Raw genomic sequence first — 9,642 nt, 5'->3', positions numbered from 1 at the left:
GGTTCTTTATGGGCAATCCTTGCTTATTAAAGATGTTATTGATGGAGCTGAAATCAACAATTCCCTATTAATTTGTAATTCATCTTTTAGTGATAGTCATAAAATAAAGCAAAGACTGCATCAATTATAAATTAATTTAGAAGCAGACTCATATACAAGATAGAAATAAGTAGCAGCTGTTTTCTCATGGGGTGTCAAGTAACAAACAATAGAAAAAAATTCAATAGAATAATTAATTACTCTTCTACCAGTCATGGTGGTGCACACCTATAATTCCAGTGGCTCAGGATGTTGAGGCAGGAGGATTGCACGTTCATAGCCAGCCTCAGCAATTTAGGAAGGTCCTCAGCAACTTAGCAAGACCCTGTCTCAAAACAATAAATAAATAAATAAATAAAAGGGCTGAGGATGTGACTCAGTGGTTAAGCACCCCTGGTTCAATCACTAGTATAAAAAGAAGAAAAGAAAGAAAGAAAGAAAATTTCTTCTTCTTCTTCTTCTTCTTCTTCTTCTTCTTCTTCTTCTTCTTCTTCTTCTCCTTCTCCTTCTCCTTCTCCTTCTCCTTCTCCTTCTCCTTCTCCTTCTCCTTCTTCTTCTTCTTCTTCTTCAATATAGTTTCCTTTTATGTATAGAAGTGGGGATCATTTTGCTATAATCCAGGGGTAAAACATTCTCACAATCTGTGAAAGCTCAATGTCAAGGGCTTTAGATCTTTAAAATCCTTTTAGTTGTAAATGGATACAATACCTTTATTTAATTGATTAGGTGTGGTGCTGAGGATCCAACCCAGTGCCTCACATGTGCTAGGCAAGTGCTCTACAATTGAGCTACAACCCTGGCCCCTATCTTTGGGTTTTATATAGTATTCCATAGCAAAACAAATATAGGATGCTTCTTTGAGAATATGCCATTCAAAGATCCCAAATAAGGAGCTTTTAGCTTTCCACTTAAAAAATCTTTCCATAGATTGTAGCTCTAAATTAAAAATGGTGCCTTCTTACATGTTTAGAAATGCTGAAGGTGGTAGATTGAGGCTGAGAATGTTTTCCCTAGCCTCTGCTAAATCACACTGTTGGCCAAATGTTTGGAATATCTTGCACCTTGGGATGAATGTTGCTCATTCAAATCCATTAATGCATCCCAGGTCTCATCTACGAGTGCACAGAATAACCACAGAACAGCAAAGAAAGCCATTTTGGGTTAGCAGAAATGACAGAGCTGCTTGAGACCCTCTGTTATAGTAATGAAGAGCATATGCCCCAGGGGTACACTACCCATGGGGGATCTCACCTCTGGAGCCCGAGGGAGGTGGCAATAAATGCATGATTCAGAAGCAGTGTCCCAGCTTAAGAGATGTCACAAGTCCTTGAATTAGTGGCCTTGCAGCATGATATTTAAAAATCCATAGATTTTCATTTATTTTGTGCTGTCTTGCTTTCATGTTTGAATACCATTTGCTGTCCCCATCAGAAAGTGTAGCAGGGGTAGAAACTAAGTTTCCAAAAGGCTTTTAAGTGTAGCATTTAAACTGTTACATTTCTTCTCTAAAAGAAACATAGTCTCCTTTACCTCCCTCCCTCCCTCCCTCTGGGATCTTGAGCAAGCTTCTTGGTCTTCCATCCTAAAAATACAGACAGAAATAGTATCTCCCTCACAGCATTGTAAGGTTAGGAAAAATACTTCAAACAGAGTGAATTTAGTTGCTTTTCTTATTGTTGTTGTTATTGTGATTTATGTAAATGAGACAGAAAACCCAGGCTTCACTTCCCATTCTGACATTTATGAATTTGAATGTTGGACAAGTTACTTATATTTGACAAAAATATCTATAATATATGTTGTTAAAAAAGAATAAATACACTTTTTAGGTTTTAGGAGCAGAAAGTAGCCATTATATCCAGGTAACCATTTCTGCATCCATTTCTGAGCCAATCAGTATCGTCAGAGGGCCAGAGTCATGCAAATTTATACATTAAATGTATGTAGTTTGAAGACAGGTCCTGGATGCTTTTTTCTTTTTCTTTTTCTTTTTTTGTTAGGGACCATAGATTGAACCCAGGGGTGCTTAACCGCTGAGCCACATCCCTAGCCCTTTTTAATATTTTTATTTAGAGAAAAGTGTCTTGCTGAGATACTTTAGGGACTCACTAAGCTGCTGAGGCTTTGAACTTGTGATCCTCCTACCTCAGCCTCCCAAGCTGCTGGGGTGACAGGCATGTGCCCTGCACCCAGCCCTGGATGCCTTTTGAATGAAGTGTTGGCACATTGCCCAATGATTGAATGCTGTCCTTGGTAATAAAAGAGTAGAATATGTTTCTTTTACAGAAGGGATATAACAGTTTAAATGTTGTTCTTAAGAGGCTTTTGGAAACTTAGTTTCTATCATTGTTGTACCTTTTCTATCATTGTTACACTTTCTGATGGGGACAGGAAATGGTGTTTAAACATGAAAGCAAGACAGCATAAAATAAATGAAAACCTGATTAAGGTCAGTAGGCCAAGAAAAGAAAGAAACATAATTTCCTTGAATGCTAATCTGCAAAAGCTTTTTTTTCCCTTCTTCTAAGTACAAATTACATTCATTAAAAAATCATGTGCTGCCTCCCCTCATCTTTAGATGCTTTTGATGGGCAGAAACTGAGACATCTATCCCTCATTTTTCTATCTCATGACCTCTTTTGGTTATTTATTGGTCTGTCTGTTGGTTGTAGCCATCTTTTTTGCTTCCTTATTCCAGTTCACTCTTGGAAATCCCCTGGGCCTTCCAGTGCCTTTGTGGCATTAAGGTGCTATTGAATGGAAGGGTCAACACTGAGGTCTTGAGTGAGTCTCTGATTAGCCCAGCTCTTTTTATTTAAAAAAAGTTTGTAACACAAAACAGAGCCATCTCCAAGTAGTGTTTACCCTGAGCTCCTCAGTACTCCCTCTTGAGTGCTCCAGGTTGCCCTGGACCCTCTTTCAGCATCCACTAGGATCCAGCAACCAGCAGGCGAAACCCAGAGCCCTGCCCAGCTCTGCAGGGGAGGCTCTTCTGTCTGGCAGGGCCACTTGGCTCCAACCCATTCCCTCGAGACAATGCTGGCCTCACATTGCAGGAGAGTCTGATTTGGAAGAAACATTGGAGATCTTAACTTATACATAAAATTAGAAAGATTTTGAAGTTGGGGATGAATTAAAATATTTTTAAAAAGAGACTAGATTTGAAAAAAGAGAACAGTTTCAGAGGTGAGAAGAAAAGATGAATGCATTAGGCTGAGAAAGCAATACAGACAAAAGCAGAAGTTTGTGTTTCTGTCCAGTTTAGGAGGTTTTCTGGGCAGTCCCTGGGCCAGGTTTGGAAACTCTTTGTTTCCTCTTTCCTCAAAACTCAGGGTTTGCCATATACAACATTGAAAAAAAAAATAATGGCTTTAATATGAATACCCTGTGATTCTTAAAATAATTCATTTTAGTTGAACATGTAGATTGCTTCCAAATTTTTGCTTTATAAATAATCTTGTAGGGGCTGGGGCTGTAGCTCAGTGGTAGAGTGCTTGCCTAGCATAGCGGAAGCACTGGGTTCGATGCTCATCACTGCATAAAAAATAAATAAATAAAATAAAGTTTATATATATATATATTTATATTTATAGTTATAATGTATATTCTACAAGCTTATATATATGTATATATAATGTAGAATATTTTATACATAATCTTTGCACATCTCTGAATTCTGGAAGGGACAAAGATAGATCATTATGTAGAATGGCTACATAAAAAGAGTACAGATGGGTGAAGTTTGGTATGCATGTTACCAGTTTGACCTCTAAAAACAGTACATAAGCTTACACTCTTACCAGGCTTGGCACTGCTCACTTTTATAAATCTCTGGCATTACAATGACATTTAAATTTTACTAAGCAAAAAAAAAAAAATATATATATATATATATATATATATATATATATATATATCATATATTAAATATAAAAATATTTTGATATTATTTATTATTATTATTATTATCATTATTTGTTCAAATATTTGGATTTTGACTGGCTTGGGAATTTTTTTGGTACCAGGAATTAATGCAACCCTGAGGTATTAACTGCTGTGTCACATCCCCAGCCTCTTTTTTATTTTATTTTATTTTTTTGAGACAGGGTCTTGCTAAGTTGCTTAGGGACTCACTAAATTGCTAAGGCTGGCTTTGACCTTGAGATCCTTCTGCCTCATCCTCCCAAGATTCTGGGATGACCAGCCTGTGCCACCACATTGGGCTGGCTTGGGAAACAGACAAGAATTTTTTGACAAAAAATTTTTTTGACAAGAATGTTTTGCTTCTGTCTAGGTCACCAGTAAAGATAGGACATATTGACTAGACTTTGTCAATAAAAGAAGCCCACATCTCCTACACCCGGGTCCCCGACCTGTGGTCCTGGGGCATGCTTTTCTCATGGTCCTGGCTTTCTTCTATCCAATGATGGATCTGGCTGGGGAAAGAGTTCTGCTAATGACTTCATAGAAAATGGGTCTGCCCGAAGTTCCTGTTCAAGGAGGGTGAGATGTAGGTTGAGATCTTAGGATACCATGCAACTTTCAAGCCCACTCTTCCAGTTTGCATCTGGGTCCAGGTGGCAGACCTCTGTTGCATCCTTCCTTATGATCCTCTATGTTAAACATGAATTACTCCTGATTGGCCCAGCTTTCAGAGGGCTGTCCATTAGAAGCTGTGTCAGACTTCTCATTGGCTTAACTTCCATACTCACTCTGGGGACTCTAGATCTAAAGACCAAAGATTCTAGGTCAAGCTGATCAAAAACACAAAATCAAAAAAGTATACACATTTTCAGGTCATACTGTCCAACCTGTATTTCTAGGGCAGCTGCTAAATATATCATGATGAGTGAGATCCAGATTGATACCCCTTGAATGGAGCTCAAAACACAGGCTTGATATTATACCGATTACCTTACTACCATAGTTTACACCAATTTTTTTAATATTATTTCTTTCTAATGCAGTAGGTATTTTTATTTTCCCTCCTTCCTCTATTTTTCTCTCTCTTCCAAAGGAAAATAATCACACAAAAAATATGTAAAAAATGCCTTAACATTGCTGACAATTGGTTCTGTTTTTTTTTTCTTTTCTTGTGTCCCAGAGAAAAAATAATTGTATAGAGAAATTTAAACTGCATTAATATATAAGTTATTTCCATGTGCAAACATTTCTTGAACTCTAAGACCAGGGTAATGCTGGTTTCAGTGCTGGGGATACAACAGAACACAGAACATTCTATGGTGGACTGATAGACAGTGCAGGAATGAATTGCAGTAGGTATTCCTGTTGTGGAAGATGAAGCAGAGGAAGAAGGTGGTCACAGAGCTGGAGATTGCTGTTTCATATAGGATGATTCTGAGAGACTCCCCTAAGTGTCCATCTGCCATGTTCCATTCTCCTTGTAATTATTGTGGAGAATAACTGTTGGAGAGAGGCATGGCAGGAAGAGCAGCCTAGGCAGAAAGAGAAAACAGGGTAGCAGCTCTACAGGAGGAGCAGGCTGAGAAGATAGAGATAATACTACAAACCTAGGCAATGACCTCAGGCCAGCACGGTCCTGGAAGTTGTGGGAAGTGGTCAGATTCTGCATGTATTTTGAAAGCAGAACAGGCTGGGTGTTGGGTGGATTAAATATGTGAGCTGAACAAAATTAAGAGGAAAAAGTATGGCTTAGATATGGGGCAGAAGCCAATAAAGATATGTCTTTGCCACATAATAAACTAGAGAAGCCACATAAGAGTAGTTGACTTTTTCATGAGGTCCTTCATATACAAAACATATAAATCTCCCTATAAGAGGATCATAATTAGTACCACAAAACTAAGAAAGACTTGCACTTGCCATTTGCTGAGCTGAAGAAGCCATATAATAGTTGGCTTTCTCATAAGGTTCTTCATATATAAAAAATATGACTGTCCAAATAAGAGGATCACAATCAGTATCATAAAACTAAGAAAGACTATTTCCATCCCATCTTCCATCTCCTGTTCATTTGGGGAATACATTTGTGGAGCAGAATGGCAGGCTGAACCATAGATGATACCTTCACCCACACTCTCTGTATGGTTGGTGTGTTTGATAGGGGTGTGCATGAGGCAACTTTTGGTGGGGCAGAGCTAGAATGTGTGTATGATATGACAGGACCTGCTTGATGTGCAACACAATTTCTATGTGTCCTTCTTTGTTTGACAATATTTTATGCATACAACCTTTTATCCCCATTTGGTGCTATGTAATGTTGACCTTGATAATGTTGACCTTCATCCAAGCCTTTGATCCTGGGAAGTACTGGAGATTCAGAAATCTCTCCATCCTTCTGCATTATGCTTCCAGGGTTCCTTTCCCTCATACCTTTTACAAGACTTGCAGATCCCCCCGCCCAAACCAAGAGGAGACACAGACTCTGGCTTGAGTCAAGGTCAGGCACCGATTCTCTGGATTCTCCTTCCTTGTGTCATGAATGGCCAGCTCAACTATTGGCCTACCCTGGCCAATTTCAATCAAATATCCATGAGTCTGACTTGATGAAACTTTGGTCAGGCTTCTCCCTCCCACACACCCTGAGATGTGGATCCATCCATCCTGACCTAACACTGGAACCCAGAGCAACACCTCCTTAATAATCCTGAGAACTGATGTCAGAGAAACATCCCCTGATCAAGTGTCCAAAGATGCCACCAGCTCAGTGCCTGCCTACTCCCAGCTCTTTCCTCCCTGCCAGACAAGTCTTCCTGTTGACCTCGGAGACATGCACAAACCTTTTAATCATGTTCTCTCTCTAATTCAGTTGGCCCTCTGTCCTCTCTTGCAATAGTCTTTTTGAATCCAGTCTCTCCTTCCCTAAGTCCATATTTGTTCTTCCCCTGAAAACCTTTATTAAGTACTGGATTATACTTGCATGTTGCAATATACATTTATATTCAGCAGATATGAGTTAGGTCTGCCAACATTCTGAATTCCTAGGGGAAAAAAAGCAGTAAATAAAACAAACAAAAATATCCTTCCCCATCAGAGCTTATCTTCAAGTTTGAAGAGACCAATAAATAGGTGAACTATTTAATAGGTCGGGTGGTGGGTGCTTCCTCTTTGGGAGAAAATCAAATATAGCATGAGAGAGCTGGCTTGTGACATGTTGAGAGGGATATATTTTTATTTTTAAATTTTTAGGATAGTTCCACATATCAGAATGGGGAGGAAAGGGAGGCTAAATCTCTTTACCTGGAGTCTATAAACAGGAATAGCTGAGGTTTCTGAACACAAGACATGCTCATGGTCAAGGAAGGACACCCTCTGACCATTTAGAGGACTATATATATGTTGTATTGCTATGTTTGAAAGCAAGATCATGGAGGTGAGTGGGCTTATAAAGATTTCCATTTGGCATTCTGTAGGATACATATCAAAGATAAGGTCCCCATCTGTCCTAGTCAGCTTTTTCACTGCTGTGACTAAATGACCTGATCAGAGAATAGCTATAGAGGAGGAAAGGTTTATTAGAAGCTCACAGTCTCAAAGGTCTTAGTCCATAGACATCAAGGTCCATTCCTTGGGGCTCAAGGTGAGACTGAACATCATGGTGGAAGAGTATGGCAGAGGGGAGCATCTCCCATGGTGATCAGGAAACAGAGAGAGAGAGACTCCACTTGCCAGATATGAATATATGCCCCAAAGCCATGCCCCCAATGCCCACCTCCTTCAGCCACACCCACCACTTCAGTTACCACTATCTATATCAGGAGATTAATTCACTGATTGGCTTAAGACTCTCACAACCCAATCATTTCTCCTCTGAATCTTCTTGCATTGTATCACACATGAACTTTTAGGGAACTCTTCACAACTAAACTATGATACCATCCCAAATATGTTAGGCTCATATTACACTAGCAATAAAAACAGGTGCTTAGATGGATCATTCCCAGTTAATTCTGGTCATTATTCTCTTGGGGTTTTATTGTTTCAAAGGAATACCATATACCCATCAATTCTATATTTGGGAGTTATACTTTCTAGGGTTTTCTTTCAGGAGTCAATGATTTGAAATGAAGTGTTTTGTGGTGTTTTGACAGTGTTTTTTTTTTAACACTGTAACTTACTTAAGTAAAACATTTCCTTTTCAAATGCTTTCTGTGTTGTGTTTGTCAGACTGTGAGATGGTTTAAATGTTTTTAAACATGACACGTGACTTGACACAGGTTTTGTAGAGGCAGAATGGCTGAAAATCTGAGGGCTTAGAGGCCACAGTTATGAATTAATTGATATTATTCATAATTATTTGGTATGCCTCAACAGACTCATACATCTGTAATTATATATCATAAACCAAATAAGGATATAAAGAAAAATTATGTCCAGATTTAGAGGCAAAGAGACTAAGTACCAAGGCAACAGTAGCTATTTGGTATTTCCTTTATAAAGCCCAAGGAAATGGCCCAGGGGAAGCCTAGGTATTTTTTTCTTATTATATCTTTCTGAACATATTCTTTCAGTGTCTAATAAATTTCTCATAACTGGCTTTAAAATAACACCACTGAGCCTTCAAATAGGTAGTGCTCAGAACAAAATGGATAAATCGGAAAGCTTACATCCAATCTAGTTGGTTGATCCTCTTGGATACAAATATTCAGAGATACAACTACTTTCTCTCCCCAGGCACTTTGAAAGTAGTTAGCTGACATTTAAACTCACTCTGATGATCTCTCCAAAACCACTCAAGAACCAGTAACAGGAGCCACCACTAGGATATTATACTGTTTTTCCTACCCAGAACAGACATTTTCAAAATTGGCGAAATATCTGTGTTCTGCACCTATGAGGGTTATATGTTTGTGATGCCTCTCACCAAACTAGAACAAAGCAGAATAAGTCCGCACTTTTGGAGTACTTCAAGTCAATATGTAGACTGCTTAAACGTATGTTGGTATTAATTAATTAATAATCCAGTTAATATTATCATGGGGGTGGGGGATACTCAATTTAAACAGAGTTTGAATTCACATTTTTTATTTTCCTGTTTTATTCCGAACAAGATCAGATCCAAACAAACACTGGGGCTTTCTCACTTCCTGTTCTACTATTTCCCCCTATTTGGGGGACATATGGTCATGTGTAGAAACACACAAAACTCCTTAACTTTTTCCTGTTAACTCGACACCATTGTCTGAATCTCTATGGTTACTCAAGGAATCTGTTGGCAGTTGGATTGCTGAGCAAATGAACGGATAACAATTTTTCTATTTGATCAGCCTTGAAATCATGAAAAAAAAAGTGGAACATAACTTTCATATTAAGAAAGCCAATTAGATTATCTTCTAGGCCATTGAGCAATTGAAGAGTTATCAACCTGGATCACCATATGAGGTCTAAGGGTTCAAATATTGACACTGTAGCCTTGGTTACAGTGTTAATCAGCTTTCTGTCACTGTGACCAAAACACCAAGCAAGAACAACAGAGAGGAGACTCTCAGTTTCAGAGGTTCAGTCCATGGTTGGCCAGGTCCATTGCTATGGGTCCCAGGTCTGATGGACATCATGGTGGAAAGGCGTGGTAAAGGAAAGTCACTAGCTCCAAGTGGTCAGGAAGCCGAGAAGGGGGGGGGG

This window comes from Marmota marmota, unplaced genomic scaffold (genome assembly GCF_001458135.2).
Source record: "Marmota marmota marmota unplaced genomic scaffold, marMar, whole genome shotgun sequence".
Classification (NCBI taxonomy): Eukaryota; Metazoa; Chordata; class Mammalia; order Rodentia; family Sciuridae; genus Marmota; species Marmota marmota.
The sequence above is the reverse complement of the archived record's forward strand: the minus strand, read 5'-3'. Positions refer to the sequence as shown.